This window comes from Pan paniscus, chromosome Y (assembly GCF_029289425.2).
Source record: "Pan paniscus chromosome Y, NHGRI_mPanPan1-v2.0_pri, whole genome shotgun sequence".
Taxonomy (NCBI): Eukaryota; Metazoa; Chordata; class Mammalia; order Primates; family Hominidae; genus Pan; species Pan paniscus.
The window spans coordinates 44,697,354-44,717,249 of NC_073273.2; the positions used below are offsets into that span (position 1 = coordinate 44,697,354).

Consider the following 19,896-nt stretch of genomic DNA (forward strand, 5'->3'; position numbering starts at 1 on the left):
GGGAGGTTTTTTATTATTATTTTTTTTATTTTTGTTGTGGTCCTTGTTTCAAGCAACTTTTTCCAGGGCACCCACGGTCAGTTCTGTGCTCCTCTTTCTTGTCTGTAAATCCTCAAGTTATGATGTACTTTCGGGTGTTTTGGCATCAAAATTTCTGAGTGAATAAAGCCGGTAGCTGGTGAAAGTGTTCCCCGGGAGCAGAGATTTTTGCCGGTTCCTTCACTTAGTGGATAGTTGTATAAACGGAGGCCCCATGGACGAGGCAGCCTGGATGGATCCGGATGGCATCAGCGCCTTCCCTCTCCCCCCAGCCTCCTTATCTCCCCTCTCTTCCTGTCTTTCTCACCTCCTCTCACATTGTCTCTTCCTTCCCTCCTCCTTCCGTCCAACCCTCCCTCTCTTCTTCAGCCAACCAATCCTTCCTTCCTTCCTTCTTTCCTTCCTTCCTTCCCTCCCATCCTTCTCTCTCCTTCTCTCCCTTCCTTCCCTCCCTTCCCTTCCTTTTCCTTCCCTTCCTTCCTTTCTTCCTTCTGTCCCTTCTCTCCCTTCCTTCTCTCCCTCCCTTCCCTTTCTTTCCTTCTCTCCCTCCCTTTCCTTCCTTCCCTCCCTTTCCTTCTTTCCTTCTCTCCCTTCCCTCCCTCCCCTCCCTCTCTGCCTCCCTTTCCTCCCCTCCCTCCTTCCCCCATCCCTCCCTCCCTCCTTCCCTCTCCCCCCTCCCTCCTTCCTTCCCTCTGTCCCTCCGTGTCTCCCTCCCTTCCTCCTTCCTTCCTTTCCTCCCTCCCTCTGTCCCTCCCTCCCTTTTCTCCCTCCCTCCCTTCCTCTTTCCTTTTCCTTCCATCCCTTTTTTCCTCCTTCCCTTTCTGCTTTCCTTCCTGCCTCCCTCTTTTCCTCCCTCCTGAGAAAACAATGGCCCCCAAGAAACACAGGAAGGCCGGGATGTGCACCTCTGCCCAGACTTGCCCTTTCCAAGTGCTGTTGGTTGACTGCCTGTCCTTGGGCATCATTAAAATGTCGAAATTTCTCTTTCTTGCACGTTTTGGGTTGAAAGGGGTTCATTTTCAGTCCTCATAACTAAGCATTTGCATCGTGATGTTCATTGAAGTGGGACATGTTTTTCCCATTAGGAGTAATTCTAGGCCTTGAGGTTTTTTCTTACAGAGACATTTCCCTAACCTCGACAGTTCTCACCCCAGCCTGTGTGGCACTCCTTCCGCACAGTGGTGGCATTTTTCGGTTCGGTTTTGTTTTCACGCTTGGATCTGGCTGTACAGCCCTAACTCTGAGATGGTTGTTCCCCCCCCCCCCCCCCCCCCCACTTTGCAGAATTGCCTGCTTCGAACTGTTTTCCTAGCAGGCCTCTGAAGGGTGAGGAAAACAGCTTGGGGAAAGTGAGAAAAAGGTTTCAGATGTTTTAGTAAAGAGGCAGCTGGTGGGAAGGAGCCGGTTGGGCTGTTTTTGGGGCGCCGAAATCTCGGTGGTGACGTTTATTTGCTCGTGAGTGCAGAGGAGGCCCAGAGACCGGATTCCTGGCGCAGCCAGCTCCTGCTTTTGTTCCGACCATCTTCCTGCGCCTTGTTCGAGTCTCAGATGTGCTTGGGCAGCAGTTCTACTGTTTTCCCCACTGTGATCTCAGGCCCGCCGCCCCGTCCTTTCCCAGTGATTCCTGCTCCGTCAAATCGTGGGGCTCACCTGAGAGTTTTATAAAATGAACTCGCCATGCCCCTGCCTGGTGGACAGAGAATGCAAACTCTCACAGGACCGTCTGCAGCAGAACAGCAGTGTTTTGCTCATTTCTTCAGACGACGGAAACAGCAGGGTTTGGCTCATTTCTTCCAGATTTTCTCAAACTGCATGAATTCCTTTCTGAGCAACTTCTGGGAAGCTTTCGAGTTTCAGGGCTTTGCAGCCGGGCTCCTTCCTAGCTGCGGCTGCCTGTCCTTTTGTGTTGCAGTCAGATGCGGGAGGTCCTTGGCATGAGGACCCTGATGGTGTCAACTTGAAGGGGTCAGAGAGGAAATATTTTTGGCTCTGCGGACCATGCATTCTCTGTCTCTCAACAACTTAGTTTTGCCGTTGTGTCTAAAAGCATCCATTGCTGGGCGCGGTGGCTCACATCTGTCATCCCAGCACTTTGGGAGGCCGAGGCGGGTGGATCGCCTGAGGTCAGGAGTTCAAGACCAGCCTGGCCAACATGGTGAAACCCCATTTCTACTAAAAATACAAACATTAGCTGGGCATGGTGGTGGGCACCTGTAATCCCAGGTACTGAGGCTGAGGCAGGAGAATCGCGTGAACCAGGGAGGCGGAGGTTGTAGTGAGCTAAGATCGTGCCACTGCACTCCATCCTGGGCGACAAGAGCGAGACTCCGTGTATTCCACTCCCACTTCGTGGGCACTAAATTTTATTTAAATGTTGTGTCAAGAAATATTATTGCTCTGTTGACTTCTTTTTTTCCCCCAACCATTAAGAAATTCAGAAAAAAAATTTATGAATGTAAACACTGTTCTTGGTAAGTGGGCCTTCCAAAAATAACGGCTGGAGTTTGTTGAAACTACTTTTTTTTTTGCCACTTTTCCCCTTTTTTTCTCGAGGCACCAATTGGAATCCACTTATTCGTCCTGGTTTGAGAAACAGCTCAGATCGGACACTCTGGGCTCTGTGTTTCTTTAGGTAACACATGTGAGGTTTTTGTCACTGGAATTCAGTAATCTGTGTTAATATTATCACAAAAGAACAGGGGGGCATTTGTGTCTTCTCAGAATTGCTTATTAAAACAGCTGCATGGCCAGGTGCAGTGGCTCTCATGCCTGTGATCCCAGCACTTTGGGAGGCCGAGGCAGGCGGATCGCTTGAGCCCAGGAGTTTGAGACCAGCCTGGGCAACATGGCCAAACCTCATCCCTACTAAGAATACAAAAAATTAGCCAGGCATGGAGGCGCATGTCTGTAGTCCCAGCTACTCAGGAGGCGAAGGTGGGAGGATCACTTGAGCTTGGGAGTTGGAGGCTGCAGTGAGCTGGGACCATACCGCTGCACTCCAGCCTGGAAAATAAAGCAAGAGATGCTGCCTCTAAAAATAATAATAATAATAATAAAAATTAGCCAAACATGGTGGCACACATGTGTGATCACAGCTACTTGGGAGACTGAGGTGGGAGGATTGCTGGAGCCCGGAAAGTCGAGGCTGCAGTGAGCTGAGATTGCATCACTGTTGTGCAGCCTGGGCAACAGAGTGAGACACTGTAAATAAATAAATAAATAAATGAGTTCACGATTAAGCAGAAGTTGTGCTTGTTCTGCCAGGATTTCAGTTGGGTTCTTTGTGCCCTAATTTACGTGAGCTCATAGGTTGTGCGTTATCTTAGAGGGCTTACATGAAAGAAAGAGGGTAGCCTTTCTTTTCCCTGTTTTGGTAGCATTGCTGAGGTGGCTTTTGGCTGACGGGTGGACCCGTGGGTGCAGATGTTTTGATGCAGAAGGAATGATTGCCTTTTCACATTGAGGCTCCAACTGGCTTTTAGCTTGTGCGTTCTTACCCTGGGGTGTTCGAGGTCACTGGACTCCTATTTTATTTGTGTTTAACTGGAAAGGCAGGAACTCTGAGAACGTATCAAATAGGCAGTTACTGCAGGCTTTCTAGAATTTAAATTGCTTCCAAAACTGGATCCACAAGCTAAGAATTATGTTTAGGTTTTAAAAGGTGTTGGTTTGCTTCTTACATGTTTAAGTTCTTGGGGGAAAGAAATCCAAAGAATAATAAAGTTTCATGATACAAAAATGGTATGAGACCGGGCACAATGGCTCACACCTGTCATCCCAGCACTTTGGGAGGCTGAGGCAGGAGGATGATTTTTGAACCTGAGTTTGAGATCAGCCTGGGCAAACAGCGAGATCCTGTGCCTACAAAAATAAAATAAAAATAGGCTGGGTGTGGTGGCTCATGCTTGTAATACCTGCACTTTGGGAGGCTAAGTCAGTAGGATCACTTGAACACAGGGGTTTGAGACCAGCGTGGTCAACATACTGAGACCTTGTCTCTAGTAACAATAAAAAAATTAGCTGGACATAAGGTGTTACACAGGAGGCTGAGGTGGGAGGATCACTTGAGCCAGGGAGTTGGAGGCTGCAGTGAAATGTGATAGCACCACTGCACTCCAGCCTGTGCAACAAGGAGAGAGATGCTGTCTCTAAAAAAAAAAAAAAAAAAAAAAGCCAGACGTGGTGGCACACGTGTGTGGTCACAGCTACTTGGGAGGCTGAGGCTGAAGGATCGCTTGAGCCCAAGGAGGCTGGCTGCCATAAGCTACGATCATCCCACTGCACTCCAGGCTGGGCAATAGCCTGGGCGACTGTCTCAACCAAAATAAATTTAAAAAGATAGGAAGTTTCAGTATGAAAATCAGTGTCCCCCAGAACGTTCCATTTCTTCCCAGCTGGGCTATTTTTGGAGTTCTATGGGGAGCCGGCTCAGTGCAGTTTGCATGTACTCAGGAGGATGAGCCCTGCCATGGTGTCTGTTAGGGGACAGCCTGATCTCACCAACCCTCCTGAGCAGGCCTGGCCCTCCGAGTAATAACTGGGAACACTCGCCGCTTTGTGAGAGGACCTCGTGTGCTCACTGGAAGGTCATCTCTTCTGGTCGACGCTGCAGTGTGGATTCCTTTTTTTTTTTTTTTTTTTTTTTTAAGACAGAGTTTCACTCTTGTTGCCCAGGCTGGAGTGCAATGGCACGATCTCGGCTCACAGAAACCTCCGCCTCCTGGGTTCAAGCCATTCTCCTGTCTCAGCCTCCTGAGTAGCTGGGATTACAGGTGTCTGCCACCACAGCCAGCTAATTTTTATATTTTTCGTAGAGATGGGGTTTCAGCACATTGGTAAAGCTGGTCTCGAACTCCTGACCTCAGGTGATCCACCCGCCTCAGCCTCCCAAAGTGCTGGGATGACAGGCGTGAGCCACCGCGACCAGCCCAGTGTGGATACACCTTGAGCACATAACTGGAATCCTTTCCTTGGAAACTTGGAGCCCCTTGTGTCACGGTCATATAAACTGTTGAATTAAGAGGAGACACCATTAAATATGTCACAGCTGTCCTCGAAACTGGGACTTGTTTTGCTTTCTGCCTGGAAATGCGAGCTATCTTTATAGAATTATTTTATAGAAAATAATTGTATACATATATATGAGGTACAACGTGATGTTTTAATCCGAGTACACATTGTGCAATGATTAAATCAAGCTGGTTACCATATTATTAACCTAATTAACATATCAATAATCAAGCTAATAAACACATTAACATTCAAGCTAATTAACATATTAACAAGCTAATTAACATATTCACATAACCCTAACTCTAACCTATATCACCTCACCTAGTTTTTTTTGTGGTGAGAATATGTAAAATCTACTTTTAGTCATTTTGAAAGACGCAATGTATTATTATTAATGATAATCACTGTGTGGTGTGGTAGAACTTTGAATTTATTTCTTTAATCTAACTGGAAAAATTTAATTTTAATGTAATTTATTTTTTTTTTTGAGACAGTCTTACCCTATCACCCAGGCTGGAGTGCAGCATCATGTTCATAGCTCATGGCAGCCTCCAACTCCTGGCTCAGGTGACCCTCCCACCACAGCCTCCCAGGTAGCTGGGACTACAGGTGCACACCACCACACCTGGTTAATTTTTAAATTTTTTGTAGAGATGGTGTCTTGCTATGTTGCTCAGGCTGGTCTTGAATTCCTGGGCTGAAGCGATCCTCCTGCCTCAGCATCCCAAGTAGCTGGGACTGCAGGTGCATGCTACCATACCCAGCTAAATTTTTTTTTTTTTTTTTAAAGATGCGGTTTCATTATGTTGCCCAGGCTTGTCTCAAACTCCTGGCCTCCAGTGATCCTCCTTCCTCAGCCTTCCATAGCATTGTGATTCCAGACATAAGCCACCGCTCCTGGCCTCCCAACTGAAATTTTATGTTCTTTGACAAACACTTCAGCATTCTTCCCTGGCAACCACCATTGCACTCTCTGCGTTTATGCATTCAGCTTTTTAAGATTCTACGTATGAGATGATACAGTATTTGTCTCTCTGTGCCTGGTTCATTTCACTTCACATTGTATCTTCCAGTCCCATCCATGTTGCTGCAAATGGCAGGATTTCCTTTTTCATGGCTGCATACTATTCCATTGTGTGTCTATGCCACATTTGCTTGATACGCTCATCTGTTGATTGGCACATGGGTTGATTCTATATCTTGGAAACCGTTAGTAGTGCTGCAGTGCACAGGGGGTGCAGGTATCCCATTGATGGGCTGATTTCCTTTCCTTTGGGTACACACCGAGCGGTGGGATGACTGGATCCTGGACAACATTCTTTCCTTTGGTGTTTCGCAGGCCCGTTTCTGGACTTTAGTGAATGTCTTCACTGTGTACATGGCGTCCGTCCCTTGGCCACATGCTTAGGGAACATCTTCGGTGTGTACATGGCGACGGTCCCATAGCCACATTCTTAGGGAATGTCTTCAGTGTGTGTACACGGTGGCAGTCCCTTTGCTGCATGCTTAGGGAACATCTACAGTGTGGTCCATTGGCCACATTCTTAGAGAACGTCTTCAGTGTGTACACTGTAGCTGTCCCTTGGCCACATTCTTAGGAAATGTCTTCAGTGTGTACATGGCGGCAGTCCCTTAGCCACATGCTTAGCGAACATCTTCAGTGTGCACAGGGCAGTGGTCCCTTGGGCCACAAGCTTAGGGAACGTCTTAAGTGCCGTCCCTTGGCCGTTTTCTTAGGGAATGTCTTCAGTGTGCACATGTGGCGGTCCCCTGGTCGCATTCTTATGGAATGTCTTCAGTGTGTACACGTGGTCCCTTATCCACGTGCTTAGGGAATGTCTTCAGTGTGCACACGGCCACATTCTTATGGAATGTCGTCAGTGTGCACATGGTGGCGGTCCCTTGGCCACATTCTTAGGGAATGTCTTCAGTGTGTACATGGCGGCAGTCCCTTAGCCACAAGCTTAGGGATCATCTTCAGTGTGCACAGTGCGAGAGTCCCTTGGTTGCATTCTTAGGGAACATCTTCAGTGTGTACATGGCTGCCGTCCCTTAGCCACATACTTAGGGAACGTCTTCAGTGTGCATACGGCAGCAGTCCCTTGGACGCATTCTTAGGGAAGATCTTTAGTGTGTACATGGCCGTGGTCCCTTACCCACATTCTTAGGGAACCTCTTCAGTGTGTACATGGCAGCGGTCCCTTAGCCCAAGGTTAGGGATCGTCTTCAATGTGCACAGGGCAGTGGTCCCTTGGGCCACAAGCTTAGGGAATGTCTTAAGTGTGTACACGGTGGCGGTCCCTTAGCCACATGCCTAGGAAACGTCTGCCATCTCTTGGCTGCATTCTTAGGGAACGTCTTCAGTGTGTACATGGCGGCGGTCCCTTTGCCACGTACTTAGGGAACATCTTCAGTGTGTACATGGCGGTGGTCCCTTAGCCACATTCTTAGGGAATGTCTTCAGTGTGTACACGGTGGCAGTCCCTTTTCTGCATGCTTAGGGAACGTCTACAGTGTGGTCCATTGGCCACATTCTTTGAGAATGTCTTCAGTGTGTACACTGTGGCGGTCCCTTGGCCACATTCTTAGGTAATGTCTTCAGTGTGTACATGGCGGCAGTCCCTTAGCCACACGCTTAGAGAACATCTTCAGTGTGCACAGGGCAGTGGTCCCTTGGGCAACATGCTTAGGGAACGTCTTAAGTGCTGTCCCTTGGCCGTTTTCTTAGGGAATGTCTTCGGTGTGCACATGTGGCGGTCCCCTGGTCGCATTCTTACGGAATGTCTTCAGTGTGTACACGGTGGTCCCTTATCCACATGCTTAGGGAATGCCTTCAGTGTGCACATGGCCACATTCTTAGGGAATGTCATCAGTGTGCACATGGTGGTGGTCCCTTGGCCACATTCTTAGGGAATGTCTTAAGTGTGTACATGGCGGCAGTCCCTTAGCCACAAGCTTAGGGATCATCTTCAGTGTGCACAGTGCGGCAGTCCCTTGGGCCACATGCTCAGGGAATGTCTTCAGTGTGTACATGGTGGTGGTCCCATAGCCACATGCTTAGGGATCATCTTCAGTGTGCACAGGGTGGGAGTCCCTTGGGCCACATGCTTAGGGAACGTCTTCTGTGTGTACAGGGCAGCAGTCCTTTGGCTGCATTGTTAGCGAACATCTTCAGTATGTACATGGTTGTGGTCCCTTAGCCACAAGCTTAGGGAACATCTTTATTGTGCACACGGTGGTGGTCCCTTGGGCTACATGCCTAGGGAATGTCTTCAGTGTGTACACGGTGGCCATCCCTTGGCCCCATGCCTAGGGAACGTCTTCAGTGCCTTGCCTTGGCTGCGTTGTTAGGGAACGTCTTCAGTGCGTACATGGCAGTGGTCCCTTAGCCACAACCTTAAGGAACGTCTTCAGTGTGTACACGACAGCGGTCCCTTGGCTGCATTTTTAAAATTTTTTTATTTTGAGACAGAGTCTCACTCTGTCGCCCAGGCTGGAGTGCAGTGGCGAGATCTCGGCTCACTGCAAGCTCCGCCTCCCGGGTTAAAGCCACTCTCCTGCCTCAGCCTCCCGAGTAGCTGGGACTACAGGTGCCCGCCACCACGCCTGGCTAATTTTTTTGTAGATTTAGTAGAGACGGAGTTTCACTGTGTTAGCCTGGATGGTCTGGATCTCCTGACCTTGTGATCCGCCCGCCTCGGCCTCCCAAAGTGCTGGGATTACAGGCGTAAGCCACCGTTCCCGGCCCCTTGGCCACATTCTTAGGGAATGTCTTCAGTGCGGTCCCTTGGCTGCATGCTTAGGGAATGTTTTCAGTGCATACACGGTGGTGGTCCCTTGGCCACATTCTAAGGGAACATCTTCAGTGCTGATACAGTGGCGGTCCCTTGGCCCCATGCTTAGGGAACATCTTTACTGCCGTCCCTTGGCCCCATGCTTAGGAATGTCTTCACTGTGAACACAGTGGCAGTCCGTTGGCCTCTTTCTTAGGGAACGTTTTCATTGTGTACACGGTAACGGTCCCTTGGCCTCATTCTTAGGGAAAGTCTTCAGTGTCTACACGGCAACAGTCCCTTGGCCACATTCTTAGGAAACGACTTCAATGTCTACAGGTTATCGATCCCTTGGCCGCATTCTTAGGGAACGTCTTCAGTGTGTACACCGTGGTGGTCCCTTGGCCATATTCTTAGGGAGCGTCTTCACTTCGTACATGGTGGTGGTCCCTGGGCCACATTCTAAGGGAACGTCGTCAGGGCCTACATAATGGTGGTCCCTTGGCCGCACGCTTGGGGAATGTCTTCAGTCACAGCCCTGGTTGGTCCCTTGGCCACATTCTTAGGGAATGTCTTCAGCGCGTACACGGTGGCAGTCCCCTGGCGTCATTCTTAGGGAATGTCTTCAGTGCGGTCCCTCAACCACATTCTTAGGGAATGTCTTCAGTGCGTACACTGTGGATGTCCCAGGGCCACATGCTTAGGGAATGTCTTCAGTGCTGTTTCTTGGCCACATTCTTAGGGACCTCTTCAATGTGTACACACTGGTGGTCCCTTGGCCGCATGCTTAGAGAACATCTTTAGTGCAGTCCCTTGGCCACATTCTTAGGGAATATCTTCAGTGTGTACACCGTGGCAGTCCCTTGGCCACATTCTTAGGGATCGTCTTCAGTGTGTACACCGTGGTGGTCCCTTGGCCGCATGCTTAGAGAACATCTTTAGTGCAGTCCCTTGGCCACATTCTTAGGGAACGTCTTCAGTGCCTACACAGTGGCAGTCCCACGGCCACATTCTTAGGGAACGTCTTCAGTGTGATCCCTTGGCCACATTCTTAGAAAACGTCTTCAGTTCGTACAAGGTGACAGTCCGTTGCCCAGAATGTGTCCCTGCCACATTCTTCTGAGTGTCTGTGTCTGTGTCCTTTCCACCCTGTAAGCTGCTTTTGCTACTTCATTGGGTGTCTCTGACTCTCATGTGGAATCCCTTTCCTCTGTCACCGCCCATCCCAGGCACAGTGAGAGACGCAGCCAGCCTGCTCCTCTCTGCACGTCACCATCCCAGACATTCTCCAGCCACCGTCCTGACCGCATTCATTCCTTCTCCTGCCCTGTCCGCATCCTTCTTCCCCTACACGCTTGATACCAAGAAATGGTCTGAATCACAGCCAAGGCTTCATTTGCTTTCTGGAACTGCACCTCCCCAGCCCCACCCAGATCAGAGATTCAGAACCTGAATCTTTGGATTTCTGGAGATGCCCCCATCCCAACAGAGACTTCTAGTGTGTTTCTTTATATCCGTGTAGACTTGGGAGGATGACAGGAGAGAAACCTTAGAAGGTGGTCTGTGCATTTCCCGGGCCCGGGGTGGAAGGGGCTTGTGTCCTGGCTGCCTCTGTGCACCTTTCATTCTTTTTTTTTTTTTTTTTTTTGAGACAGTCTTGCTCTGTCACCCTGTCACCCAGGCTGGAGTGCAGTGGAGGGATCTCGGCTCACTGCAACCCCTGCCTCCCAGGTTCGAGCAATTCTTCTGCCTCAGTCTCCTGAGTAGCTGGGAATACAGGTATGTGCCACCACGCCCGGCTAATTTTATATTTTTAGTAGAGACAGGTGTTCTTCATGTTGGTCAGGCTTGTCTCGAAGTTCTGACCTCAGGTGATCCATCCGCCTTGGCCTCCGAAAGTGTTAGGATAACAGGCGTGAGCCCACGCACCTGGCTATACCTTTCTTTCTTGATCCACCTGGTTTTAAACTCACAGATAAACTGTTTCCACCTGTGACAAATCAGTCATCCACCTTCCATGTTGTCTGGACTTTGTCCCTGTTACAATATTCCTGTCTCTTGTTCTGGTTTTTGGCATCTCACACATTGTCCCTGTTACAGTCCTGTCTCTTGTTTCTGGGGTCACCCCGTGTGGCGAGCTGACGGTGCCCCGTTCCTGAGGCTGGTGAGGATGCTGTGGGCACCTTAATCACGGCTGTGAACAAACTGGCTAGAGCTAGGTGCCATGGAGCTTTGCAGTGGACACTAAGTCATGGTACCCATTGTTTGATCAGTGATGGAGCCTGGTATCTTACTAGGTCTGGGGATTTCTGGAAGCACAGAGCAGGCAAGCACCTTCTACACTGGAAGGTATCCTTCTCACACTCACGTTGGCAACGTGAAGTCCTGCCTTTGGAAATCCCTGATTTCCTAAGACACTACCCTAACATTTTAAAGGACTTAAAAAAAAATTCAGTAAAATGTTCCCAATAGCAGCACATGTAGGGTTTTATTTATTTTTTTTGAGATGATTTGCACTCTTGTCGCCCAGGCTGGAGTGCAATGGTATGATCTCGGCTCACTGCAACCTCCGTCTCCCGGGTTCCAAGGATTCTCCCATCTCAGCCTGTAAGGTAGCTGAGATTATAGGCATGCGCCACCATGCTCGGCTGATTTTGTATTTTTAGTAGTGACACGGTTTCACCATATTGGTCAGGGTGGTCTCGAACTCCAAGCCTCAAGTGATCCACCCATCATGGCCTCCCAAAGTGCTGGGATTATGAATCACTGCTCCTGGCCTACTTGTTAATCCTTCAGGTTCAGGGGCACGTGTGCAGGTTCATTACACGGGTAAAGTGCATGTCCTGGGGGTTTAGTGTACAGATTAATTCATCAACCAGGTAGTAAGCCTACTACCACCTGATAGGTAGTTTTTGGATCCTCTCATTTGTCTCACCCTCCACCCTCCAGCAGGCCCCTGCAGCTGTTCCCTTCTTTATATCCACCAGTGCCCAATGTTTAGCTGTCACTTATCAGTGAGAACAGGTGGTATTTCGTTTTCTGTTCCTGTGTGAGTTTGCTAAGGATAATGGCCTCCACCTCCATGCATGTTCCTGCAAAGGGCATCATCCCATTTTTTTTTTTTTTTGAGACAGTTTCCTTTTTGTTGCCCAGGCTGGAGTGCAATGGTGTGATCTCGGCTCACCGCAACCACCAGCTCCCGGGTTCAAGCAGTTGTCCTGCCTCAGCCTTCTGAGTAGCTGAGATTCCAGACACATGCCACCACGCCCAGCTAATTTTGTATTTTTAGTAGAGACGGGGTTTCTCCATGTTGGCCAGGCTGGTTTTGAACTTCTGACCTCAGTTAATCCGCCCTCCACTGCCTCCCAAAGTGCTGAGATTACAGGCGTGAGCCACCACACCCAACCAATCCCATTCTTTTTCATGGGTATGTAGTATTCCATAGTGTATATGCTCCACCCTTTGTTTATCCAGTTTACATGGTGTTGTTTTGAGAAATGGATGAAACAGTGTGCATAAAAACAGTGAATGCTTTCTATTGGGTGGTGTTCGCCTTTCCGGGAAACTGTGGAGTCATTGCAATTGCGATTTCCTAGTAGATTTGATTGGTTAATAGCATTGGGAATATTTGGGGTGCCTGATGCCCTATTGCAGATCTTTTTTCACAGTGTAGAAATCTCAACATGAATGTCTTTTTTTTTTTTTGAGATGGAGTTTTGCTCTGGTTGCCCAGGCTGGAGTGCAATGGCTCAATCTCGGCTCACTGCAGCCAACATCTCCCGGGATTGAGCAATTCTTCTGCCTCAGTCTCCTGAGTAGCTGGGATTGCAGGTGCCTGCCACCACACCCGGCTAATTTTTGAATTTTTAGTAGAGAAGGGGTTTCAGCCTATTGGTCAGGCTGCTCTCAAACTCGTGACCTCAGGTGATCCACCCACCTCGGCCTCCCAAAGTGCTGGGATGACAGGCGTGACCGCGCCCAGCCCAGTGTGGATACACCTTGAGCACATAACTGGAATCCTTTCCTTGGCAACTTGGAGCCCCTTGGGTCACGGTCATATAAACGGTGTTGAATTAAGAGGAAACACTGTTAAATATGTCACAGCTGTCCTCGAAACTGGGACTTGTTTTGTTTTCTGCCTGGAAATGTGAGTCATTTTTCTGGAAAATTCATTTTTCGTTAAAAAAAGTAATTGTATACACATATATGAGGTACAACGTGATGTTTTAATCCAAGTACACATCATGCAGTGATTAAATCAAGCTAGTTACCATATTAACAATCACACTATCTAACATATTAATAATCAGGCTAATTAACATATTAACATTGAAGCTAATTAACATATTAACAATCAAGCTAATTTACATATTCACATAATTCTAACTCTAATCTATATCACCTCACCTACTTTTTTTTGTGGTGAGAATATGTAAAATCTACTTTTAGTCATTTTGAAAGATGTGATGTATTATTAACTATAATCACTGTGTGGTGTGATAGAACTTTGAATTTATTTGTTTTATCTAACTGAAAAAAATTAATTTTAATGTAATTTATATATTTTTTGAGACAGTCTCACCCTATAGCCAGGCTGGAGTGCAGCATCATGTTCATAGCTCTCGGCAGCCTCCAACTCGTGGCTCAGGTGACCCTCCCACCTCAGCGTCCCAGGTAGCTGGGACTACAGGTGCACACCACCACACCTGGTTAATTTTTAAATTTTTTGTAGAGATGGGGTCTTGCTATGTTGCTCAGGCTGGTGTTGAATTCCTGGGCTAAAGCGATCCTCCTGCCTCAGCCTCCCAAGTAGCTGGGACTACAGGTGCATGCCGCCATATACAGTTAATTTTTTCAGTTTTTTTTGTTTGTTTGTTTAGAGATAGGGTTTCATTACGTTACCCAGGCTTGTCTCAAACTCCTGGCCTCCAGTGATCCTCCTTCCTCAGCTTTCCATAGCACAGTGATTCCAGACATGAGCCACAGCGCTCCTGCCTTCAACTGAAATTTTATGTTCTTTGACAAACACTTCAGCATTCTTCCCTGGCAACCACCATTGTACTCTGTGCGTTTATGCTTTCAGCTTTTTAAGATTCTACATATGAGATGATACAGTATTTGTCTCTCTGTGTCTGGTTCATTTCACTTCTCATTGTATCTTCCAGTCCCATCCATGTTGCGCAAATGGCAGGATTTCCTTTTTCATGGCTGCATACTATTCCACTGTGTGTCTATGCCACATTTGCTTGATGTACTCATCTGTTGATTGACACATGGGTTGATTCTATATCTTGGAACCTGAGTAGTGCTGCAGGGCACAGGGGATGCAGGTATCCCATTGATGGGCTGATTTCCTTTCCTTTGGGTACACACCCAGTGGTGGGATGTCTGGATCCTGCACACCATTCTTTCCTCTGATGTTTTGCAGGCCTATGGCTGGACCTTCGGAACGTCTTCACTATGTACAAGGTGGCGGTCCCTTGGCCACATTCTTAGGGAACGTTTTCAGTGTGTACATGGTGTGGGTCCCTTGGCCATATGCTTAGGGAACATCTTCAGTGGGTACATGGTGGCGGTCCCTTAGTCATATTCTTAGTGAATGTCTTCCGTGTGTACACGGTGGCAGTCCCTTGGCTGCATCCTTAGGCAACGTCATCAGTGCAGTCCCTTGGCCACATGCTTAGGGAAGGTCTTCAGTGTGTACACGGTGGCAGTCCCTTATCCACATTCTTAAGGAATGTCTTGAGCGTGTACACGGTGGCAGTCCCTTGGCCGCATGCTTAGGGGACGTCTTCAGTGCGGTCCCTTGGCCACATGCCTAGCGAACGAGTCTTCAGTGCTGTCCCTTGGCTGCATTCTTAGGGAACATCTTCGGTGTGTACATGGTGGTGGTCCCTTGGGTTCATTGTTAGGGAATGCCTTCAGTGTGTACATGGCGGAGGCCCCTTAGCCACGTGCCTAGGGAATGTCTTCAGTGCTGTCTTTTAGCGGCATTCTTAGGGAACGTCTTCAGTGTGTACATGGCGGTGGTCCCTGAGCCACATACTTAGGGAACGTCTTCAATGTGCAACGGCAGCGGTCACTTGGCCTTATTGCTAGGGAACTTCTTTGGTGTGTACATGGCGGTGGTCCCTTAGCCACAAGCTTAGGGAAAGTCTTCAGTGTGTACGTGGCAGCAGTCGTTTGGACCACATGCTTAGGGAATGTCTTCAGTGTGTACACGGTGGTGGTCCCTTGGCCCCATCCCTAGGGAAAGTCTTCAGTGCCGTCCTTTGGCTGCATTCTTAGGGAACGTCTTAAGTGTGTACATGGTGGTGGTCCCTTGGGCGCATTGTTAAGGAACTTCTTCAGTGTGTACATGGCGGTGGTCCCTTGGCCGCATACTTAGGGAACGTCTTCAGTGTGTACATGGCAGTAGTCCCGTGGCCGCGTTCTTAGGGAACCTCTTCAGTGCATACACAGTGGCGGTCCCTTGGCCACATTCTTAGAAAACGTCTTCAGTTCGTACACAGTGGCGGTCCCTTGGCCACATTCTTCTGAGTGTCCGTGTCTGTGTACTTTTCATCCTGTAAACTGCTTTTGTTTCTTCATTGGGTGTCTCTGACTCTTAGGTGGTACCCGTTTCCTCTGTCACCGACCATCCCAGGCACAGTGAGAGACGCAGCCAGCCTGCTCCTCTCTGCAAGTGGCCATCTCAGACATTCTCCAGCCACCGTCCTGACCGCATTCATTCCTTTCCCTGCCCGGTCCACATCCTTCTTCCCCTACACTCTTACTACCAAGAAATGGTCTGAATCACAGCCAAGGCTTCCTTTGCTTTCTGGAACTGCAGCTCCCCAGCCCCACCCAGATCAGAGGTTCAGAACCTGAATCTTCGGATTTCTGGAGATGCCCCCATCGCATCAGAGACTTCTAGTGTGTTTCTTTATATTCGTGTAGACTTGGGAGGATGACAGGAGAGAAACCTTAGAAGGTGGCCTGTGCAGTTCCAGGGCCCAGGGTGGAAGGGGCTTCCATCCCTGGCTGCATTTGTGCACCTTTCATTCTTGGTCCAACTTTTTTTTTTTTTTTTTTTGAAACAGAGTCTTACTGTGTCGCCCAGGCTGGAGTGCAGTGGTGTTATCTCAGCTCACTGCAACCTCCCCGCCTCCTGGGTTCAAGCGATTCTTCTGAGTGGCTGGGAGTACAGGCATACACCACCATGCCTGGCTAATTTTATATTTTTAGTAGAGATGAGGTTTCTCCATGTTGGTCAGGCTGGTCTCAAACTCCTGACCTCAGGTGATCCATCCAACTTGGCCTCCCAAAGTGCTGGGATTACAGGTGTGAGCCACCACGTCCAGCTGCACTTTTTATTCTTGATCCACCTGGTTTGAAACTCACAGATAAACTGTTTCCACCTCTGACAAATGAGTCTTCCACCTTCCATGTCCTCTGGACTTTGTCCCTGTTATAATATTCCTGTCTCTTGTTCTGGTTTTTGGCATCTCACACCTTGTCCCTGTTACAGTCCGGTCTCCTGTTTCTGGTGTTTGGTGTGCCGCACGTTGTCCCTGTTACAGTCCTGTCTCTTGTTTCTGGGGTCACCCGTGTGGCGAGCTGACTGTGCCGCGTGCCTGAGGCTGGTGAGGATGCTGTGGGCACCTTACTCACAGCTGTGAACAAACTGGCTAGAGCTAACTGCCACGGAGCTTTGCAGTGGACGCTAAGTCGTGGTACCCATTGTTTGATCAGTGACGGAGCCAGATGTCTTATTAGGTCTCGGGGATTTGTGGAAGCCCAGAGCAGGCATGCACCTTCTACGTAGAAAGGAATCCTTCTCACACTCAAGTTGGCGTCGTGAAGTCCTGCCTTTGGAAATCCCTGATTTCCTAAGACACTACCCTAACATTTTAAAGGGCTTAAAAAATTTCAATAAAATGTTCCCAGTAGCTGTTACATGTAGTCATGTAGCGTTTTTTTTTTGTTTTTCGTTTTTTTTTTGTTTTTTTTTTTTTTTTGAGGTGGACTTTTGCTCTTGTCTCCCAGGCTGGAGTGCAATGGCGTGATCTTGGCTCACTGCAACCTCCGTCTCCCGCGTTCAAGGGATTCTCCCACCTCAGCCTGTCAGGTAGCTAGGATTATAGGCGTGCGCTACCATGCCCTGCTACTTTTGTATTTTTAGTAGTGATAGAGTTTCAGCATGTTGATCAGGGTAGTCTGGAACTCCTTGCCTCAGGTGATCCACCCGCCTTGGCCTCCCAAAGGGCTGGGATTATGAATCACCGCACCCAGCCTACTTTTTTCACTTTGATTTCAGGTTGAGGGGGACGTGCGCAGGTAAATTGCATGTCCTGGGGGCTTAGTGAACAGATTATTTCATCATGCAGGTAGTAAAAGTCCAGTACCACCTGATAGGTAGTTTTTCGATCCTCTCATTTCTCCCACCCTCCACCCTCCAGCAGGCCCCTGCAGCTGTTCCCTTCTTTGTATCCATGAGTACCCAATGTTTAGCTGCCGTTTATGAGTGAGAACAGGTGATATTTGGTTTTCTTTTCCTACGTGAGTTTGCTAAGGATAATGGCCTCCACCTCCATGCATGTTCCTGCAAAGGGCATCATCCCATTTTTTCTTTTTCTATTGAGACTGGGTTTCCTTCTTGTTGCCCAGGCTGGAGCGCAGTGGTGTGATCGCAGCTCACCACAACCTCCTGTTCCTGGGTTCAAGTGATTCTCCTGCCTCAGGCTACTGAGTAGTTGAGATTACAGGCGCATACCACCACGCTGGGCTAATTTTGTATTTTTAGTAGAGACGGGGCTTCTCCATGTTGGCCAGTCTGGTCTTGAGCTACCGACCTCAGGTAATCTGCCTGCCTCTGCCTCCCGAAGTGCTGGGATTACAGGCATGAGCCGCCACGCCCAACCAATCCCATTCTTTTTCATGGGTCCATAGTATTCCATAGTGTATATGCTCCACCCTTTCTTTATCTAGTCTACATGGCGTCCTGTTGAGGAATGGACGTAACAGGCGTCGTGTTCAGGAATGGATGTAACAATGTGCATAAAAGCAGTGAATGTTTTCTATTGGAATGGCATTTGCCTTTCTGGGAAACTGTGGAGTCATTCGAATTGCAATTTCCTGGTAGATTTGATTAGCTAAGAGCACTGGGAATTTTTGGGGTGCATGATGCCCTGTTGCAGATCTTTTTTCGCAGTGTAGAAATCTCAGCATGAATATGTCTGTTTTCTTTTCTTTTCTCTCTCTCTCTCTTTTTTTTTTTTTTTTTTTTGCGATGGAGTTTTGCTCTTGTTGCCCAGGCTAGAGTGCAATGGCTGAATCTGGGCTCACTGCAGCCATCATCTCCTGGGTTCACTCAATTCTCCTGCCTCAGCCTCTGGAGTAGCTGGGATTGTAAGTGCCTGCCCCTACACCCTGATTTTTTTTTTTTTTTTTTTTTTTAGTAGAGACGGGGTTTCACCTGTTGGGCAGGCTGGTTTCGAGCTCCTGGCCTCAAGTGATCCACCTGCCTCAGCCTCCCAAAGTGCTCGGATGACAGGTGTCAGCCACGGTGCCCGGCCGTCTGTTTTTTTTTCATAAGAGGTGCTGGACTCACCGTGGCTCTGTGCTGTGATGAAATGACATTGCCAAAGTTTTACTCCTCACAGCTTGATTTTGTATGCTAAACAGGTCTTCTTTGGCGTGATTGAGGAGGGATGGGGAGACTTAAGGGAGCCATGTATTTAGAAAGCGATTAGATCCTGTTATGTCTTGGTAATTACTGCAGTTACACCACGTCATTCTTTCCGTGGCTCACCTAGCTCGGTTCGTGGCTAGTCATGGAGGCGCCCTGAAGAGCCTCATTTTCCCACAACTGTAGGAAGTGTGTGGTACACCCACAATGTCTTAGCTTTTGTATTAGGGAACGTCTTCAGTTTGTTCCCTTGGCCACATGCTTTGGGAACGTCTTCAGTGTGTACACAGTGGCGGTCCCTTAGCCACATTCTTAGGGAATGTCTTCAGTGTGTACACGGTGGCTGTCCCTGGGCCGCATGCTTAGGGAACGTCTTCAGTGAGGTCCCTTGGCCATATGCCTAGGGAACGTCTTCGGTGCCATCCCGTGGCTGCATTCTTTGGGAACGTCTTCAGTGTTTACATGGCGGGGGTCTCTTAGCCCCATTCTTAGGGAATGTCTTAAGTATTTACACAGTGGCAGTCTCTTGGCCTATGGTTAGGGAACATCTTCATTGTGCACATGGTGCCAGTCCCTTGTGCCACATGCTTAGGGAATTCTTCAGTTCGTACATGGTGGCTGTTCCTTGGCTGCATTGTTACAGAACGTCTTCAGTGTGTACATGTGAGCGGTCCCTTAACCACATTCTTAGGGAACATCTTCAATGTGTACATAGCGGCAGTCCCTTAGCCGCATTCTTAGGGAATGTCTTCAGTGTGTGCACGGTGGCTGTCCCTGGGCCGCATGCTTAGGGAACATATTCAGTGTGCACACGGTGTCAGTCCCTTGGCCACATTCTTAGGGAACATCTTCAGTCTGTACATAGTGGAGGTCCCTTAGCCACATTCTTAGGGAATGTCTTCATTGGTTTACACGATGGCAGTCTCTTGGTCGTATGGTTAGGGAACATCTTCAGTGTGCACACGGTGTCAGTCCCTTGCGCTACATGCTTAGGGAATTCTTCAATCTGTACATGGTGGCGGTGCCTTGGCTACATTCTTACAGAACGTCTTCAGTGTGTACATGGCGGTGGTCCCTTAGCCCATGCTTAGGGAACGTCTTCAGTGTGTATAAGGTGGTGGTCCCTTGGCCACATGCCTAGGGAATGTCTTCAGTGCCTTCGCTTGGCTGCATTCTTAGGGAACGTCTTCAGCGTGTACATGGCAGTGGTCCCTTAGCCACATACTTAGGGAACGTCTTCAGTGTGCACACGGCAGCGGTCCCTTGGATGCATTCTTAGGGAACATCTTTAGTGTGTACATGGCAGCGGTCCCTTACCCACATTCTTAGCGAATGTCTTCAGTGTGTACATGGTGGTAGTCCATTGGCCACATGCTTAGGGAATATCTTCAGTGCCGTCCC

The 19,896-nt window shown here is 48.7% G+C and overlaps 1 protein-coding gene across 1 annotated transcript in view; it reads left to right on the plus strand.

The window, feature by feature from the left end:
- The window catches only part of DHRSX (dehydrogenase/reductase X-linked), a 296,752-nt gene that overhangs the window by 14,705 nt on the left and 262,151 nt on the right, over positions 1-19,896 (plus strand). The window lies entirely within an intron of this gene.